General features: G+C 39.5%; 1 pseudogene; it reads left to right on the top strand.

The window, feature by feature from the left end:
• The window catches only part of LOC147579932 (potassium channel, subfamily K, member 16-like), a 50916-nt pseudogene that overhangs the window by 6383 nt on the left and 23064 nt on the right, over positions 1-21469 (top strand).

Raw genomic sequence — 21469 nt, 5'->3', positions numbered from 1 at the left:
TTGCACATCAAAGACTTTGAGCACTGAGCTAGTGGGTAGGCCTGAGTCTGGGTCTCAGACTGACCCCCGAGGGATGGACATGTGGGACAGGTCCAAATGATACTGCAGAAGCCATGGGAGGTGAACACATTCCATAGAATGTGAGTTGGAACTCGCAGCCTGAATCTAAACAGGTGGATTGCCTGCTAACATGAAAATATCAGCATCCAACATACGATTTAAATTAGCCTCAGAGTCTCATAACATAATATTGAAAATGTAGATGATACAATCCAGAAGTACTCAGCATATGAAGAATCACAAAAATCTGGTGATATATCCTCTCAGGTTCTATTTGTCTGAAAAAGTTTTTGTTTTGCCTTTTTTAAAAAGACATTTTCATTGGATATACAATTCTAGTCCAGCACCTTGAAAGTGTTCCACAGTCTTCTGGTTTGCATTGCTTATGATAGTTTGAATAAAATCTACTTCTGTATCTTTTTTTTTTTTTTTTAATAGTTTCTTCAACGTTTTTATTTTTGGGACAGAGAGAGACAGAGCATGAACGGGGGAGGGGCAGAGAGAGAGGGAGACACAGAATCGGAAACAGGCTCCAGGCTCCGAGCCATCAGCCCAGAGCCTGACGCGGGGCTCGAACTCACGGACCGCGAGATCGTGACCTGGCTGAAGCCGGACGCTTAACCGACTGCGCCACCCAGGCGCCCCTACTTCTGTATCTTTAAGTTTATTAATCTTTTCTTCTGAAAATCTCATCTAGTGAAATATTCTTTTTTTGGATATTGTATTTTTCATTTCTAGAATTTTCATTTGGTTTCTTCTTACGTGTTCCATTTCTCTCCTCATTATGTTAATGATTCCTTACATCTTTGGGCATATTTATATTAGCCCGTTTAAGTTCCTTGTCTACAAACTCCATCAGTTTAATGGAATTACTATTTATGGGTTGGTTTCTCTTAAGTAGTTTTTCTTTTGGTAATGGGTTGCATTTTCCTGCTTCTTTGTATGTCCATTGATTTTTAGAAATCAGATGATAGATATTGCAAATTGTTTTGAGATGCTTTGTTTTATTATATTCCTTTAAATTCCTTAGCGTTCTGTGACAGGCAATTAAATAAGTTACTTACACATTACTTTAATCCTTTCAAGATTTGTCTTAAGGTCCTTTTAGGCTTAAAGTAGCCCTTTCTCAGGAGCAAATTGTGCTGCACTCCTTAGTCCCAGCCTTTTTGGGTTCTCTACTGAATGCCCTGAACACACAACGAAGCCTTGTTCACCCCAGCTGAGAAAACTCAAACAGTTCCTAACCTGGTGTGAACTCCAGGAATATTCCAGTTTACAGGCCACAGTAATTGGTTTTTCCCAATACATTAGTTAACTGTTGCTTCAGAACAACATTAACACAAACTTAAAACATATTTATTATGTTTCTGTAAGTCGGGAGTCTCAGCACAGTTTAGAGGAGTCCTTTGCAAGACTACAGTCAAGGTATCAGACAGGGGTGTGGTCTCATCCAATGCTCAACTGGGGACAAACCTGTTTGCAAACTCATGTAGCTTTTAGCTACATATAGTTCCTTCAGCTGTCAGACCAAGGATCCCAGTTTCACAGTGGCTGTCTGCCAAGGCTATCTCCAGGTCCCTGCCCATGGCAGTTTACAACATGGCAGCTTCCTTCTTCAAGGCCAACAAGGTAGAGAGAGACTAGCAGAAGCAACACACAATCTCATTTGATCTTAATCACATAATTGGGATCATGGGTGTCCTACCACTTTTGATATATTATGTGTCACTAGAAATAAATCACAGGTCCTACCCACTGTCAAAGGGAAGGGATCACTCAGGGCATGAACACTAGACCATGGGGGCCACTTTGAGAGTCTGTCTGCCACGCTCAGAAAATTGTTTTTGACCAGCCTTACAAAGTTGCATCTGTTTCATGTGCAGAATGTTTTTCAGCCAGCCAAAGATTCAGTGTAGATATCTAGAACTCATTCTCTGTGTAGCTTCCTCCACTGTGAAACTCTGCCCACAAACTGTAGCCACCTGAGCTTTACAGAAATCCAATCTCTGTCTCCTCAACTCAGCAACATCGTCATGCTCTTTGGGGATCCCCCTCTCTATGTCCCATTCTAGAAATTACTTCCAAACCATCTGGACAGTTGTGCTCATTTCATTTGCTTCCCTTCTCTTAATGCTTACAGTCTGTCTCTTGGGGTATTGTACCTCTGGTTACCATCACCCTGTTCTCATCTAACATGTCATCGCAGAGTGTTCTTGTTCAGTCTCATTTTTAAAACTCCCATATGTATTATTATACATGTAGTTTCTGTTTTGACTTGCTCACATTTTATTGGTTTCTTTATTAATTCTTTCTTCATCTCAGGGGTTCTTTCAGGGATAATTTTCCTAGTGAAATATATCTTTTTGTTGTTGTATGAATATTAAATGTCATTGTATTTATTTTTTAAATTTATTTACCTAAATTCAAGTTAGTTAACATACAGTGTAGTACTGGTTTCAGGAGTAGAACCCAGTGATTCATCCCTTACATATGACACCCAGTGTTCATTCCAACAAGTGCCCTCCTTAATGCCCATCACCCATTTTGTCCATCCCCCCCTCCCACCCCACAGACAACCCCTCCATCAACCCTCAGTTTGTTGTCTGTATTTAAGAGTCTCTTAAGGGGGCGCCTGGGTGGCTCAGTCGGTTGAGCGTCCGACTTCGGCTCAGGTCATGATCTCAGTTTGTGGGTTCAAGCCCCGCGTTGAGCTCTGTGCTGACTGCTTGCTCAGAGCCTGGAGCCTGCTTCAGATTCTGTGTCTCCTTCTCTTTCTGCCCCTCCCCTGCTCACGCTTTATCTCACTCTGTTTCTCAAAAATAAATAAAATGTAAAAAAAAAAAAAAAAATTAAAAAAAAAAGAGTCTCTTAAGGTTTGCCTCCCTCTCTGTTTTTATCTTATTTTTCCTTCCCTTCCCCTATGGTCATCTGTTGTGTTTCTTAAATTCCACACATGAATGAAATCATATCATGTTTTGTCTTTCTCTGCCTGATTTATTTTGCTTAGCATAATACACTCTAGTTCCATCCACATTGTTGCAAGTGGTAAGATTTCATTCTTTTTGATTCCTGAGTAGTATACCATGGCATATATATATGTATATGTATATATATATGTATATACATATATATATATATATATATATATGCCACATCTTCTTTATTCATTCATCATTTGATGGACATTTGGGTTCTTTCCAATATTTGGCTATTGTTGATAGCACTGCTATAAACATTGGTGTACATGTGCCCTTCAAATCAGCATTTTTGTATCCTTTAGATAAATACCTAGTAGGTCACCCAATTGCTAGGTTGTAGGGTAGTTATATTTTTAATTTTTTGAGGAACCTCCACACTGTTTTCCAGAGTGGCTGCACCAGTTTGCATTCCCACCTACAATACGACAGGGTTCCTCTTTCTCCATATCCTTGCCAGCATCTGTTGTTTCCTGAGTTGTTCATTTTAGCCATTCTGACAGGCGTGATGTTGTATGTCACTGTAGTTTTGATTTGTATTCCCCTGATGATGAGTGATGTTGACCATCTTGTCATGTGTCTGTTAGCCACCTGGATGTCTTCGTTGGAAAGTGCTTTATTCATGTCTTCTGCCCATTTCTTTACCGGATTCTTTGTTTTTTGGGTGTTGAGTTTGATAAGTTCTTTATAGATTTTGGATATTAACCCCCCCTTTTTTTCTTGCTCATATCTTCTCCCATTCTGCCATTTGCCTTTTAGTTTCCTTGATTGTTTCCCTTGTTGTGCAGAAGGTTATCTTGATGAGGTCTCAGTAGTTCATTTTTGCTTTTATTTCCCTCCCCTCTGGAGACATGTCTAGTTAGAAGTTGCTGTGGCCAAGGTCAAAGAGGTTGCTGCTTGTTGTCTCCTGGATTTTGATGGTTTCCTATCTCACGTTTAGGTCTTTCATCCATTTTGAATTTATTTTTGTGTATGGTATAAGAAAGTGGTCCAGTTTAATTCTTCTATGAAATACATCTTTAATACATTTCTCTGGTGAGAGTCTGCTAGTGAAAGCACTCTTTTTTTATTCGTTTTGTTTTGGCCTAAGTGTGTATTCATCTCATCTTCTTTCTTGAAATGTATTTTAGCAGAGTATGCAATACTAGGTTGACAATTGTTTTCTTTCAGAACATGGGAGACTAAATTATTTCACTATTTTGTAGCTTCCTTCAGCTGCTTTTAAGGCATTTTCTGTCAATCTAATTGCCTATACTGTTGTAGGTAATTTATCTTTTCTCTCTGGCATCAGAAACTACTTTCTCTGATTCTATGAGCTTCTTTTGATCTCTGCTCTTTTTCAGTTTTAATTTAACAGTCTAGATGTAACGTTTGTTTTTATTTTGCTTGGGGTTTGCCTCCTGAATCTTCATAGTTGTTTCTCTTACCAATTCTGGGAAATTCATTAATTTTTTTTAAATGACCAATATTATTGACCTATTATTTCACTCCTCTGACTTCTCTTAACTCCTATTTTACATTCTCTGCTATTTTGTCTTTTTTGCTGTATTTTGAGTAATACAATAAGACATACCTTTCCTTATTTTCTTTTTGACTCCATATTCTTTTCTAATGTTTTGAATTTTTAATTTTGAGAATTATATTTTTCCTTTCTGGAAGTTCTATTTTATCCTCTTTAAATTTGTTTGGTGTTTCTTGATAATCTTGTATTCCTACCTGTCTCTATTTTTTTTTTTTGTCTCATTAAACAAATCAAACATATTTTGTACTTTGTATCCAACCACTACAATATCTGAAATTTTAGGATTTTAATTTTGCTATTAGATTTATCTGTGACTCCCATAATGGCATTCTTACCTTGCTTTTAGAGGTATTTGAAATAGAATACCGCCAATATTTCACTATTAAACATGAAGCTGCTGGAGTTTGTTATAGTTACTTGTTTTATCAAATTTAAACATTCTGTTCCTATTTCTAACTTACAAAATATTACCCTAAAACTATTTCACCTATTTTTGTACTAATTAAAATAATATATGCTTTCACCTTTATTATTATATTATTATATATATTTATATTAAATTTATTATGTTTTTAGTGATTTCCTATTCAATGTTAGTACATGCTTTTAGTCATAATGTATTCTTTTATAACTCTGCTAGATTTTATTTAATAATATTTTATTTAGATTTGGGCTTCTATGTTTATAGGCAGTTTATAATGTCCTTCCTTTATTCCTTTTCTCCCTCCTTCCTTTATACCTCTGCTATCCATGTCTAGTTTTGATATATTAGTACCAGATTTATTCTGACATTTCATAAGGAATCAGGAAGCACAGAAAAAAATCTTTGAATTATTCTCCTCATTGTATCACTTTCCACTTTCTCCCTGACTCTGTATTTGCAGTTTCTCAGGAGCGTTTAGAGAATTAAGGCACTGACCTCTTGAACAGGTCACTACTATTACTCTTTATTTTATTTATTTATTTATTTATTTATTTATTTATTTATTTATTTGAGGGAGAGAGTGTGTACATGCACAAGGACACATGAGCAGGGGAGGGGCAAGAGGAGAGGGACAGAGAGAAACCCCAGCAGGCTCCATGCCAGGTGCAGAGCCTGATGCAGGGCTATCTCTATCTCACGCACCATGAGATCATGACCTGAGCCAAAGTCGGATGCTTAATCAACTGAGCCACCCAGGCGCCCCATATTAACACATATATCTGTCCTGAAAGGTGTTACTGAAACTCGGCTAGATCAAAAATCAAAAATTAAGCTATAGTCATCTAGACGTGAGTCTACTCTGGCCAGAATTGTTTTAGTCTGTAAATTCTGTGGTAACATCGGTATTATCCTTACGTAAAACAGGCAACAATACATTAAAAGATTGCAACCAAAAAAAAAAAAAAAAAAAAGATTCCGACTTTGCAATTTTAATTGTTACAGGAAAAGGAAAAAAGTCTGATTGTATTGATTTTCTAATGGATGAAAAATAACCATATAACTTAACTTTCTTGAAAAGAAATATCTAGGTAGCCTAAAAAAGTACATTCTTTTTTTATTGTTGTTTTGTTTTAAAGTTTATTTATTTTGGGGCGCCTGGGTGGCTCTAGTCGGTTAAGCGTCGGACTTCAACTCAGGTCACGATCTCGCCGTCCGTGAGTTTGAGCCCCGCGTCAGGCTCTGGGCTGATGGCTCGGAGCCTGGAGCCTGCTTCCGATTCTGTGTCTCCCTCTCTCTCTGCCCCTCCCACGTTCATGCTCTGTCTCTCTCTGTCTCAAAAATAAATAAACGTTAAAAAAAATTTTTTTTAAAAAAGTTTATTTATTTTAAGAGAGAGAGAGGGAGGGAGGGGCAGAGAAGAGGGAGAGAGAGAATCTGAAGCAGGCTGCACATGGTCAGCACCAAGCTCAATACAGGGCTGAAACTCACAAACTATGAGGTCATGACCTGAGCCACAATCAAGAGTTGGACACTTAACCAACCAGGACACCCCATTGTTACAATTACTGTTTTAGATTTAGATTTGGCCAAGGTTCTTTCACCAACAAAATTCTGTGTATTATAAACTTTCCAGAAATTGCTGGCTCTGTCATGAACTCCTTTCTTTTCTCCAGTGATGTGATAAAATCACTGTGCTCTTATTATTATTTTTCTTTTATTTCTCATGTTCGCAGTTTGCTTAAATTGGAAGTCTCTCTATAGCTATCTATGACCCAGATTTGTTAATTACTTTAAAATAATTGAACTTTATTAACATTTTAATCCTTATGCTAAATTTATATACACACTCTCACCAGTTTCCTCAAAAAATATTGTTATAGTCATATCTAATCCATATACAACTTCTTAAAGTTATGACACCCCGAAAACAAATACGGTTCTTCATCACAAATGATCATCCTAAGCATTTCTATTTCACCTGAGCCTAAGGAAAATTTCTAACTTCACCCAGTTAAATATGGGTTTGTTTTTAACCCAACTAAATGAAACTAATTTTCTTTAGTGTTCTTCTTGAAGAAATATAAATTACACAACCCCAAACTTTGGTTTTTGTTTTTTCTCTTAATTTGCAGATGATGACTTCTCTCATCTTATCAGGAATACCTCCCTTAGGAAATAAGACTAGTGCCTCCTTTTGGACGTTTAGAAACTCTTTAATGACTTCTTTAATCATCATATCTACAATTGGTAGATATTGTGCTTTTTTTTCTGAGGATGTAAATATTTGATAAATGTTTTGCATAAGGAACTGCCTGCATACTGTCCATATCTTTATATGTTTGGTATCTTAGATATAATGAAATAAAGTAGTCAGTTTAAGGGGCAGGTACCCTTCCAGAACTAGGTCTACTAAGATAAAAAAGGGAAGCTGGCAATATTCATGGCTGTCTGTGAAAAGGACATTTTTTCTTCTTTCCTACACTTGGGTCTCTTAAAATCTTGGCCTAAAAGTATGGTCTCTGAACCAGAAAGTGTGGGGAGTAAAAAAGTTGTCCCCCACCCCCACCCCATCTCAACAAAAAAATGTTTCAAAGCTAGAAAAATGTGCCCAAATAAGTCAATTGGGACTTCATTCTCTTCTCGCACTCCCCCAAAAGGTGCATCATCAACTCGTGGGCAAAAAAGGACCCATGAATGAGGTTCAAAAATTTTTTTTCTTAGAATAAGGAGCTCCCCAAAGGGGTAGGTTGTAGCTGCAGAACAGGGTGCAAATGCTATTACAGAGGATGATAAAAAAAGAAACCAGAGGGGCACCTGGGTGACTTGGTTGAGAGTCTGACTCTTGATTTTGGCTCAGGTCATGATCTCGCTGTGTGTGAGTTCGAACCTCAAGTCAGGATCTGAACTGATAGCTCTGAGCCTGCTTGGGATTCTCTCTCTCTTTCTCTCTCTCTCCACCCCTCCCCACCTCAAAATAAATAAACATTAAAAAAAGAAAAAAAACCTAGAATATGGAATGATTACGAAGGGAAGGAAAGAGGGAGAAAAGATAATAGGGAAGGTAAACTCCTTATTACAATATCAGGAATCGAGAATTTATAAAAAATATTTAAACAGTGTTTTTTTTTTAAGTTTATTTACTTTGAGAAAGAAAGCACGAGTTAGGGAGGGACAGAGAGAGAGGGAGAGAGAGAGCATCCCAAGCAGGCTCTGGGCTGCAGCACAGAGCTGGACCTGGGGCTCCAACTAACAAACCATGAGATCATGACTTGAGCTGAAACCAACAGTTGGACGCTTAAGTGAGCCACCCAGACACCCCTAAACAGAGGTATTTTTTTTTAAGTACAAAGGCAAACATAGAAGAATGAGAAGTGGTAATATAAATATCAAACTTGGAGAGATGGAAGAAGATGGTTATAGGGGTTGAATCCCTTTCAGTTACAAAATACCTAAAATTGATAAATCAACAAAGGGAGGTATGACCACAAACATTAGTCTAATCCAACAGAGTAGCTCTGAAGCAGGGATTGCACCGCAGATAATTTATTACTAAATTACACCACAAATTTTTTTTAATGTTTATTTATTTTTGAGACAGAGAGAGAGCACGTGTGCAAGCAGGGGAGGGGCAGAGATAGGGGGACAGAGGATCTGAAGCAGAATCTGCACTGACAGCAGAGAGCCTGATGCAGGGCTCGAACTCACGAACCATGAGATCATGATCTGAACTGAAGCCTGATGCTTAACCAACTGAGCCACCCGGGCGCCCCCACAAGATGTGTTTTTATAACCCTCTGTCAGTCAGCTGTTGGGACTCGTGCCTCCCAAGGTGAGGTGTGGGCAGACCTCCCAGGTGCAGCATCTCCACTGGGCTAGGGACACTTCTCGAGAGAAGGACACGCTGCCTTCACAGTTGATACTTATGGCACCTGGGAATGAGAGTATACCAACAGGTTCAAAGGAATCTGGGTGAAGGCCCGAGCTCATAAACTGTGGCATGCATTTTAAAAATTAGTTGATAAATAAAGCAAATGCTCTTCACTTTCTGGTTTGCTTGCAAAAGTAGAATGTGCTACATGCAAAACTTGGATACATAGAAAACCACAATTTTTAAACAATTGAGCATAATCTCACAGCTCCCCATACCTGAACTGTCAACCTTTTGTCTCAGAAAGTTCTTCGTATATAAATGACAATAGTCAGTTTTAGACGGCTTTCTCAGAGCAATATGTCATCAGTATCTTTCTAGTCATATATATTTCATTATGATCCTTAAAGATCTCACAATATTTCATTGCATTGATATACCATATTGTACATGATCAGGTTCCTTTATTGCTGAACAGGTATACTGATTCCAATTTTTTTTTTAATTTGTAATACTGATACTGTGAAAAATCTTTTTCGTTTTCATTCACATTTCTTGATTATTTTCTTAGAGTGAAATCTGAATTCTCATGTTTTTTTTTATTTGTTTTGTTTTGTTTTTTAATATGTGCTGTGTGTGCTAGGCCTCTTAGAGTACCAACGACTAAAGATTTGTTCTCAAAGCCCAGTGTCAAATGTGTAAATTATACCAAGTTACCATATTTTGAGGGGGATGGCATTTATCCTTTTTTCTTTTATCAGGTTATGGAATAATATTTCCTAGAACTGCTGGTGGACAGATGTTCCGTGTTGTCTTTGCTGCAATTGGAATCCCTCTATCATATTCTTTAAACATCTTGGTAAATTAATTTCTCTGCCATTTGAAAACCTTGGAAACTACCTTAAATATAAGGGAATAAATGAGGTTAAGTTTTCTCTCTCTTTTCACACAATCACACACACACACATATCTGGGAGAGAAATTTTGTTTATGGATTCACAACCTTAGATTGACCAGGCACGTGACATTTTATATTTACTGGATTCATGTTGAATGAAATTTGTAGGAGTCGAAAAAGCAAAGCACCCTGTGTTATGAAACACAAGAGAAAATCCAGCATTCAAGAGACCATCTGTTTCCTCTTAGGTGATTTGCCTCCAATCATTTAACTTATAAGATGAGCAGTGGTGAATTGGTATGACCTAAATGTTCTCAAAGTCATTTAGCCAGCTCCTTTATTTTACAGAAGAGGAAAACATTTTATAAAGGCTGAATGACTTACCCAAGATTACCCAAAGAATTAGAGGTCGTGCAGACCTGAGAGATGCAAAGCTTTGTCTACGTATCAGGTTGAAACATGTGTGGTCATGGGGCGCCTGGGTGGCTCGGTCGGTTAAGCGTCCGACTTCGGCTCAGGTCATGATCTCACGGTCCATGAGTTCGAGCCCCGGGTCAGTCTCTGTGCTGCCTGCTCAGAGCCTGGAGCCTGTTTCAGATTCTGTGTCTCCCTCTCTCTCTGCCCCTCCCCTGTTCATACTCTGTCTCTGTCTCAAAAATAAATAAACGTTAAAAAAAATTAAAAAAAAAAAACATGTGTGGTCACCTTAGTAATTAGCACAGGTTTTACTCTTTTTAAAAAATTAGAAACACAGTTCTTTATTTAAAAATTGAATAATTTATTACCACATTGCTAAGTTGTACACATTCTTCAAGAAGCTACAGTTAACCCTTGAACAACATGTGTTTGAACTGCATGGGTCCACTTAAATACTTTTTTTTTATTTGCTAGGGTTTTTTTTTTTTTTTTTCCTTACTATGAAAGCTTTATTGTTTCCATTTGGTCCACAGCTTAGGAGAGGGCTCTAGGGTATTTAAAGAGCCCTATCGTGGCTGAGATAATCAGACAGAAACCATGATGCCAGGAGGATGCCAGAAGGGCCCCTGAAGGGCTGCTGGGTCCTGGAGGCTCCCAGTCACATGAAAGAGTGAGCCTTTCTGAGAGATCCTCTTCCAGTCCTTAGGACTGGCCAGCCTGCGGACCTTAGTCAGATGGTCCCTGTCTTCTTGATGCAGCTCACCTCCTCATCCAGGAAGTGGTTTTCCACAGTCACAGGGATGGGAGCCTGCCAGCGCAGAGCCCAGGGCATAAATATCCAGAAGGGCCTGCCTCGGGCGCGTCTCTAGGACCTTGGCAGTTTCCGTGGCATTGGGGGTTTTACCCCCTTATCCTGGGCTGGCTTCTGCCTCCTGGGACAGGACATGGCTGCCGTGCTGGTTTTGCATCAAGAGAGGCTTGGTGACCTAGTGTTTCTCCTCAGCCAGCTCACAGAAGAAGTGGCCCACACCTTCCAGAGCCACATGGTGGAATTTGAAACTGAAGCCCAGAGAGAGAGGTGTAGGAGGCCGGCAGATGCGTGTTGACCAGGTAGCTGATGGTGGCCTCCACCTGAGTGGAATAATTCTGATGGATCTGGGGGCTCATGGTTGATCAGCAATAAGCAGCTAAGCTCAGAAAACAGTGTTGGCTGGTCCCACAGACAGAGGGTAGCTGAGAAGACAATTCTAAATATTGTGACTGGAAAAGAGGTTGGAGGGTGGTGGGAGGCTGGAAGAGGGGCATCCCTGGGCCTGTTCTGCCCAAATACTGTTGAAGCAAGCGACAGATCTGAGGGACCGCTGGGTGCACTGCCTATAGGCAGATTGTTTTCAGTATCGTGCTGTAAATATATTTTCTCTTCCCTATGCTTTTTTTAAATAACATGTTCTTTTCTCTAAATACTTTATTGTAAGAATATAGTTTACAATGCATATAACATACAAAATATATGTTAGTTGACTGTTATCAGTAAGGCCTCTGGTCAACAGTAGGCTATTAGTGGTTAAGTTTGGGGGGAGTCCAAAGTTATATGGGTTTCCCACTATATGTGGTCAATACCTCTAGCCCCCACCTTGTTCAAGGGTCAACTGTATTTTATTTTCTATAAAGGAACATAAAGATGGGATCCTGTTCAGAATGCCCACAGGGAGTAGGTAGGCAAGATGAGATCCCATTAATTGATATAATCAGAGTCCTTACTCTGGGGGCAGAGAGGCTTCAGAATGTGGGGTGTCACTTTCTTTGTTTTTTCTTGTGTTATTTTTGGAAGTCTATTGTTACTATAAAATCTGCACAGGTAATTAGAGTTTAGACCAGTGGTCCCAAGCTTGGTTGTACAATATAATCACCTTTGAACTTTAAGAAATCCTGATGCCTAGGCTCCACTCCGGGCCAATTTGATCTGAATCTTTGAAGGTGGAAACTCAATGGTTTTTATTTTATTTATTTTACTTTATTTTATCTTATTTATTTAATTAATCTTTCATGTTTATTCATTTTTTTGTTAATGTAGCATTTATTAGAATTAGATTTGACTGCATTATCCTTTCATGTTATTATTATTTTTTAATATATGAAATTTATTATCAAATTGGTTTCCATACAACACCCAGTGCTCATCCCAAAAGGTGCCCTCTTCAATAACCATCACTTACCCTCCCCTCCCCCCCACCCCCCATCAACCCTCAGTTTGTTCTCAGTTTTTAAGAGTCTCTTATGCTTTGGCTCTCTCCCACTCTAAGCTCTTTTTTTTTTTCCTTCCCCTCCCCCATGGGTTTCTGTTAAGTTTCTCAGGATCCACATAAGAGTGAAACCATATGGTATCTGTCTTTCTCTGTATGGCTTATTTCACTTAGCATCACACTCTCCGGTTCCATCCACGTTGCTACAAAGGGCCATATTTCGTTCTTTCTCATTGCCATGTAGTACTCCATTGTGTATATAAACCACAATTTCTTTATCCATTCATCAGTTGATGGACATTTAGGCTCTTTCCATAAGTTGGCTATTGTTGAGAGTGCTGCTATAAACATTGGGGTACAAGTGCCCCTATGCATCAGTACTCCTGTATCCCTTGGGTAAATTCCTAGCAGTGCTACTGCTGGGGCATAGGGTAGGTCTATTTTTAATTTTTTGAGGAACCCCCACACTGTTTTCCAGAGTGGCTGCACCAATTTGCATTCCCACCAACAGTGCAAGAGGGTTCCCGTTTCTCCACATCCTCTCCAGCATCTATAGTCTCCTGACTTGTTCGTTTTGGCCACTCTGACTGGCGTGAGGTGATATCTGAGTGTGGTTTTGATTTGTATTTCCCTGATGAGGAGCGACGTTGAGCATCTTTTCATGTGCCTGTTGGCCATCCGGATGTCTTCTTTAGAGAAGTGTCTATTCATGTTTTCTGCCCATTTCTTCACTGGGTTATTTGTTTTTCGGGTGTGGAGTTTGGTGAGCTCTTTATAGATTTTGGATACTAGCCTTTTGTCCGATAGGTCATTTGCAAATATCTTTTCCCATTCCGTTGGTTGCCTTTTAGTTTTGTTGGTTGTTTCCTTTGCTATGCAGAAGTTTTTTATCTTCATGAGGTCCCAATAGTTCATTTTTGCTTTGAATTCCCTTGCCTTTGGGGATATGTCAAGTAAGAAATTGCTGCGGCTGAGGTCAGAGAGGTCTTTTCCTGCTTTCTCTTCTAGTGTTTTGATGGTTTTCTGTCTCACATTCAGGTCCTTTATCCATTTTGAGTTTATTTTTGTGAATGGTGTAAGAAAGTGGTTGAGTTTCATTCTTCTGCATGTTGCTGTCCAGTTCTCCCAGCACCATTTGTTATAGAGATTGTCTTTTTTCTATTGGATGTTCTTTCCTGCTTTGTCAAAGATGAGTTGGCCATACATTTGTGGGTCTAGTTCTGGGGTTTCTATTCTATTCCATTGGTCTATGTGTCTGTTTTTGTGCCAGTACCATGATGATTACAGCTTTGTAGTAGATGCTAAAGTCTGGGATTGTGATGCCTCCTGCTTTGGTCTTCTTCTTCAAAATTACTTTGGCTATTCGAGGCCTTTTGTGGTTCCATATGAATTTTAGGATCACTTGTTCTAGCTTCGAGAAGAATGGTGGTGCAATTTTGATTGGGATTGCATTCAATGTGTAGATAGCTTTGGATAGTATTGACATTTTAACAATATTTATCCTTCCAACCCATGAGTATGGAATGTTTTTCCATTTCTTTATATCTTCTTCAATTTCTTTCATAAGCTTTCTATAGTTTCAGCATACAGATCTTTTACATCTTTGGTTAGATTTATCCCTAGGTATTTTATGCTTCTTGGTGCAATTGTGAATGGGATCAGTTTCTTTATTTGTCTTTCTGTTGCTTCATTATTAGTGTGTAAGAATGCAACTGATTTCTGCACATTGATTTTGTATCCTGCCACTTTGCTGAATTCATAGCAGACTTCTGGTGGAGTCTATCGGATTTTCCATGCATAATAACATGTCATCTGCAAAAAGTGAAAGCTTGACTTCATCTTTGCCAATTTTGATGCCTTTGATTTCCTTTTGTTGTCTGATTGCTGATGCTAGCACTTCCAACACTATGTTAAACAACAGCGGTGAGAGTGGACATCCCTGTCTTGTTCCTGATCTCAGGGAAAAAGCTCTCAGTTTTTCCCCGTTGAGGATGATGTTAGTTGTGGGCTTTTCATAAATGGCTTTTATGACCTTTAAGTATGTTCCTTCTATCCCAACTTTCTCGAGGGTTTTTATTAAGAAAGGTTGCTGAATTTTGTCAAATGCTTTTTCTGCATCGATTGACAGGATCATATGGTTCTTATCTTTTCTTTTATTAATATGATATATCATGTTGATTGATTTGCGAATGTTGGACCCGCTCTGCATCCCAGGAATGAATCCCACTTGATCATGGTGAATAATTCTTTTTATATGCTGTGGAATTCGATTTGCTAGTATCTTATTGAGAATTTTTGCATCCATATTCATCAGGGATATTGGCCTATAGTTCTCTTTTTTTACTGGGTCTCTGTCTGGTTTAGGAATCAAAGTAATACTGGCTTCATAGAATGAGTCTGGAAGCTTTCCTTCCCTTTATATTTTTTGGAATAGCTTGAGAAGGATAAGTATTATCTCTGCTTTAAATATCTGGTAGAACTCTCCTGGGAAGCCATCTGGTCCTGGACTCTTATTTGTTGGGAGATTTTTGATAACTGATTCAATTTCTTCGCTGGTTATGGGTCTGTTCAAGCTTTCTATTTCCTCCAGTTTGAGTTTTGGAAGCGTGTGGGTGCTTAGGAATTTGTCCATTTCTTCCAGGTAGTCCAGTTCGTTGGCATATAATTTTTCATAGTATTCCCGGATAATTGCTTGTATTTCTGAGGGATTGGTTGTAATAATTCCATTTTCATCCATGATTTTATCTATTTGGGTCATCTCCCTTTTCTTTTTGAGAAGCCTGGCTAGAGGTTTATCAATTTTGTTTATTTTTTCAAAAAACCAACTCTTGGTTTCATTGATCTGCTCTACAGTTTTTTTAAATTATATATTGTTTATTTTTGCTCTGATCTTTATTATTTCTCTTCTTCTGCTGGGTTTGGGGTGTCTTTGCTGCTCTGCTTCTATTTCCTTTAGGTGTGCTGTTAGATTTTGTATTTGGGATTTTTCTTGTTTCTTGAGATAGGCCTGGATTGAAATGTATTTTCCTCTCAGGACTGCCTTCGCTGCATCCCAAAGCGTTTGGATTGTTGTATTTTCATTTTCATTTGTTTCCATATATTTTTAAATTTCTTCTCTAATTGCCTGGTTGACCCATTCATTCTTTAGTAGGGTGTTCTTTAACCTCCATGCATTTGGAGGTTTTCCAGACTTTTTCCTGTGGTTGATTTCAAGCTTCATAGCATTGTGGTCTGAAAGTATGCCTGGTATAATTTCAATTCTTGTAAACTTATGAAGGGCTGTTTTGTGACCCAGTATATGATCTATCTTGGAGAATGTTCCATGTGCACTCGAGAAGAAAGTATATTCTGTTGCTTTGGGATGCAGCGTTCTAAATATATCTGTCAAGTCCATCTGATCCAATGTATCATTCAGGGCCCTTGTTCCTTTATTGACCATGTGTCTAGATGATCTATCCATTGTTGTAAGTGGGGTATTAAAGTCCCCTGCAATTACCACATTCTTGTCAATAAGGTTGCTTATGTTTGTGAGTAATTGTTTTATAAATTTGGGGGCTCCTGTATTCGGCGCATAGACATTTATAATTGTTAGTTCTTCTTGATGGATAGACCCTGTAATTATTATATAATGCCCTTCTTCATCTCTTGTTACAGCCTTTAATTTAAAGTCTAGTTTATATGATATATGTATGGCTACTCCAGCTTTCTTTTGGCTTCCAGTAGCATGATAAATAGTTCTTCATCCCCTCACTCTCAATCTGAAAGTGTCCTCAGGCCTAAAATGAGTCTCTTGTAGACAGCAAATAGATGGGTCTTGCTTTTTTATCAATTCTGATACCCTATGTCTTTTGGTTGGCGTATTTAGTCCATTTACATTCCGTGTTATTATAGAAAGATATGGGTTTAGAGTCATTGTGATGTCTGTAGGTTTCATGCTTGTAGTGATGTCTCTGGTAGTTTGTCTCACAGGATCCCCCTTAGGATGTCTTGAAGGGCTGGTTTAGTGGTGACGAATTCCTTCAGTTTTTGTTTGTTTGAGAAGATCTTTATATCTCCTTCTATTCTAAATGACATATTTGCTGGATAGAGGATTCTTGGCTGCATATTTTTTTCTGTTCATCACATTGAAGATTTCCTGCCATTCCTTTCTGGCCTTCCAAGTTTCAGTAGAGAGATCCGTCACGAGTCTTATCAGTCTCCCTTTATATGTTAAAGCACGTTTATATCTAGCTGCTTTCAGAATTTTCTCTTTATCCTTGTATTTTGCCAGTTTCACTATGATATGTGGTGCAGAAGATCGATTCAAGTTACATCTGAAGGGAGTTCTCTGTGCCTCTTGGATTTCAATGCCTTTTTCCTTCCCCAGTTCAGGGAAGTTCTCAGCTATTATTTCTTCAAGTACCCCTTCAGCACCTTTCCCTCTCTCTTCCTCCTCTGGAATACCAATTATGCGTAGATTATTTCTCTTTAGTGCGTCACTTAGTTCTCTAATTTTCCCCTCATACTCCTGGATTTTTTTTATCTCTCTTTTTCTCAGCTTCTTCTTTTTCCATAACTTTATCTTCTAGTTCACCTATTCTCTTCTCTGCCTCTTCAATCCGGGCTGTGGTCGTCTCCATTTTATTTTGCAGCTCATTAATAGCATTTTTTAGCTCCTCCTCGCTGTTCCTTAGTCCCTTGATCTCTGTAGCAATAGATTCTCTGCTCTCCTGTATACTGTTTTCAAGCCCAGCGATTAATTTTATGACTATTATTCTAAATTCACTTTCTGTTATATTGTTTAAATCGTTTTTGATCAGTTCATTAGCTGTCATTGTTTTCTAGAGGTTTTTTTGAGGGGAACCCTTCTGTTTCATCATTTTGGGTAGTCCCTGGAGTGGTGCGGAACTGCAGGGCACTTCCCCTGTGCAGTCTTGCATAACTTGCGTTGGTGGGTGGGGCCACAGTCAGACCTGATGTCTGCCCCCAGCCCACTGCTGGGGCCACAGTCAGACTGGTGTGTACCTTCTCTTCCCCTCTCCTAGGGGCAGGATTCACTGTGGGGTGGTGTGGCCCGTCTGGGCTACTTGCACACTGCCAGGCTTATGGTGCTGGGGATCTGGCGTATTAGCTGGGGTGGATCGGCAAGGTGCACGGGGGCGGGAGGGGCAGGCTCAGCTGGCTTTTCCTTCACTGATCGGCTTCAACAGGGGCCCTGCGGCACCGGGAGGGAGTCAGACCTGCCACTGGAGGGATGGATCTGCAGAAGCACAGCGTTGGGTGTTTGCGGGTGCAAACAAGTTCCCTGACAGGAACTGGTTCCCTTTGGGATTTTGGCTGGGGGATGGGCGAGGGAGATGGCGCTGGCAGTGCCTTTGTTCCCCGCCAAGCTGAGCTCTGTCGGGGGGGTCAACAACTCTCCCTCTCGTTGTCTTCTAGCCCTCCCGTTCTCCAAGCAGAGCTGTTAACTTATTACCTTCCAGATGTTAAGACCCGCTTGCTGTCAGAACACACTCTGTCTGGCCCCTCCGCTTTTGCCAGCCAGACTCGGGGGCTCTGCTTGGCCGGTGGGCTGCCCCTCCACCCCGGCTCCCTCCCGCCAGTCCGTGGAGCGAGCACCACCTCTCTGCCCTTCCTACCCTCTTCCGTGGGCCTCTCGTCTGCGCTTGGCTCCGGAGACTCCGTTCTGCTAATCCTCTGGCGTTTTCTGGGTTATTTAGGCAAGTGTGGGTGGAATCTAAGTGATCCGCAGGATGCAGTGAGCCCAGCGTCCTCCTACACCACCATCTTCTCCTTTCATCTGTTTATTCATTTTTGAAAGACAGAGACAGAGTGTGAGCAGGGGAGAGGCAGAGAGAGAGAGAGAGGGAGACAGCGAATCTGAAGCAGGGTCCAGGCTCTGAGCTTTTAGCACAGAGCCCGATGTGGAGCTCGAACCCACGAACCATGAGATCATGACCTGAGCTAAAGTCAGACGTTCAACTGACTGAGCCACCCAGGCGACCCCTCAATGGTTTTTAAACCACTCCAAGTCATTTCAGTGTGCAACAAGGTTGAGAACCATGGATCCAGACCAATGGTTCTTAACTGGAGTGATTTTTGCCTTCCAAGAGGGACATTAGGCAATGTCTAGACGCATATTCAATTGTCACAACTCAGGAGGAAGTGCTACTAGCATCTAGGTGGTCGAGGCTGGGGATGCTCTTAAATATTCTACAATGCAAAAGTCAGGCCCTCACCACAAAGAATTATTGGGTCCAAAATGTCATTAGTATCAAGGCTGAGAAACTGATCTAGATGACTGGCTCTCGAAGCATGGTCCCAGGAATAGCAGCATCAATGTTATCTGGGAATTTTTAGGAATGCAGATACTCAGGCCCCATCCATGAGTTCTGAATCAGGAACTCTGGGATAGGTCCATGAGTCTGTTTTAACAAGCCCTGCAGGTGATAAAGATGCACACAAAAGTTTAAGAGACACTGACCTAAAGCCTGATTGACCCTTAAGATTAAAATGTGAAAAACTTCTGCCTTTCAAAAGAAACTGTTAAAACAATGGAGAGACTAACTACAGACTGGGAGAAAATGTTTGCAAATTATATACCCAGTAAAAGGGTGTGCATCTAGAATATTTAAGAATTCTTAAAATTCAGTAATACTTCAGTATGTTTAAATGGGAAAAAGACTTAAACACACCTTTACCAGTAAAAAAATATACACAAAGCAAACGAGCACATTAAAAAATGCTAAGAAAAAAATCCTAAGTATTAGTCATTAGGACAATGCAGGATAATAACAGCAATGAGATACCAACACACATCTAACATAACAGTTCAAAAGAAAAAAATTGACCACACCAAGTGTTGGCAAGGATATGGAGGAACTGGAACTCTCATACATGAAATGGGAACATGAGATGGTACAATCACCTTTAAAAACAGTTTTTGGCAATTCCTTAAAAAAATTAAGTATACATTTACTTTATGATCTAGCCATTTCATTACTAGGTCTTTGCTTAAAAGAAATGAATGCTTATGTCCTTTCAAAGATTAGTACATAAATATTCATTGCAACCTTATCTGTAGTAGCTCAAAACTGGAAACAACTGAAATGTCCATGAACAAGTGAATGAATATACAACTGTGATTGATATATGAATAGTATATATATATATATATATATATATATATATATATATGTATATATATATGAATACTTATCAATAAAAGTAATGAACTATTTTTAACACTACACAACATGGATAAACCTCAAAGTAATCATTCTTACTGAAAGAAGCCACACCAAAAAAAAAAAAAAAAAAAAAGACTACATACCGTATGATTTACAGAAAATTCTAGGAAATGCAAGCTATTGTAGAGTGACAGAAAGCAGACCTGTTAGGGTCTAAGGTCAGAGGTCAGGATAGGGTGTGGAGAGCTGGGTAAGTCAGACCATCAAAGGAAATGAGGAAACTTTTAGAGTTGGTAGACAAATTCATTATCATAATTGTGATTGTGGTTTCACAGGTGGATACATATGTCAAAACTTATGAAGTTGTCCAAAGTTTATTTTCGTCAGTTAAACCTGTTTTTATTTTTTTTTTATTTTTTTTTTATTTTTTTATTATTTTTTTTTATATATGAAATTTATTGTCAAATTGGTTTCCATACAACACCCAGTGCTCATCCCAAAAGGTGCCCTCCTCAGTACCCATCACCCACCCTCTCCTCCCTCCCACCCCCCATCAACCCTTAGTTTGTTCTCAGTTCTCAACAGTCTCTTGTGCTTTGGCTCTCTCCCACTCTAACCTCTTTTTTTTTTTTTTTTGTTCCCCTCCCCCATGGGTTTCTCTTAAGTTTCTCAGGATCCACATAAGAGTGAAACCATATGGTATCTGTCTTTCTCTGTATGGCTTATTTCACTTAGCATCACACTCTCCAGTTCCATCCACGTTGCTACAAAAGGCCATATTTCATTTTTTCTCATTGCCACGTAGTACTCCATTGTGTATATAAACCACAATTTCTTTATCCATTCATCAGTTGATGGACATTTAGGCTCTTTCCATAATTTGGCTATTGTTGAGAGTGCTGCTATGAACATTGGGGTACAAGTGCCCCTATGCATCAGTACTCCTGTGTCCCTTGGATAAATTCCTAGCAGTGCTATTGCTGGGTCATAGGGTAGGTCTATTTTTAATTTTCTGAGGAACCCCACACTGCTTTCCAGAGTGGCTGCACCAATTTGCATTCCCACCAACAGTGCAAGAGGGTTCCCGTTTCTCCACACCCTCTCCAGCATCTATAGTCTCCTGATTTGTTCATTTTGGCCACTCTGACTGGCGTGAGGTGATACCTGAGTGTGGTTTTGATTTGTATTTCCCTGATAAGGAGTGACGCTGAACATCTTTTCATGTGCCTGTTGGCCATCCGGATGTCTTCTTTAGAGAAGTGTCTATTCATGTTTCCTGCCCATTTCTTCACTGGGTTATTTGCTTTTCGGGTGTGGAGTTTGGTGAGCTCTTTATAGATTTTGGATACTAGCCCTTTGTCCGATATGTCATTTGCAAATATCTTTTCCCATTCCGTTCGTTGCCTTTTAGTTTTGTTGGTTGTTTCCTTTGCTGTGCAGAAGCTTTTTATCTTCATAAGGTCCCAGTAATTCACTTTTGCTTTTAATTCCCTTGCCTTTGGGGATGTGTCGAGGAAGAGATTGCTACGGCTGAGGTCAGAGAGGTCTTTTCCTGCTTTCTCCTCTAAGGTTTTGATGGTTTCCTGTCTCACATTCAGGTCCTTTATCCATTTTGAGTTTATTTTTGTGAATGGTGTGAGAAAGTGGTCTAGTTTCAACCTTCTGCATGTTGCTGTCCAGTTCTCCCAGCACCATTTGTTAAAGAGACTGTCTTTTTTCCATTGGATGTTCTTTCCTGCTTTGTCAAAGATGAGTTGGCCATACGTTTGTGGGTCTAGTTCTGGGGTTTCTATTCTATTCCATTGGTCTATGTGTCTGTTTTTGTGCCAATACCATGCTGTCTTGATGATGACAGCTTTGTAGTAGAGGCTAAAGTCTGGGATTGTGATGCCT

This window comes from Puma concolor, chromosome B3 (assembly GCF_028749965.1).
Source record: "Puma concolor isolate L17-30 chromosome B3, mPumCon1.1.hap2, whole genome shotgun sequence".
Taxonomy (NCBI): domain Eukaryota; kingdom Metazoa; phylum Chordata; class Mammalia; order Carnivora; family Felidae; genus Puma; species Puma concolor.
Note: the sequence above shows the minus strand (reverse complement) of the source record. Positions and strands in the feature narration are given on the sequence as shown.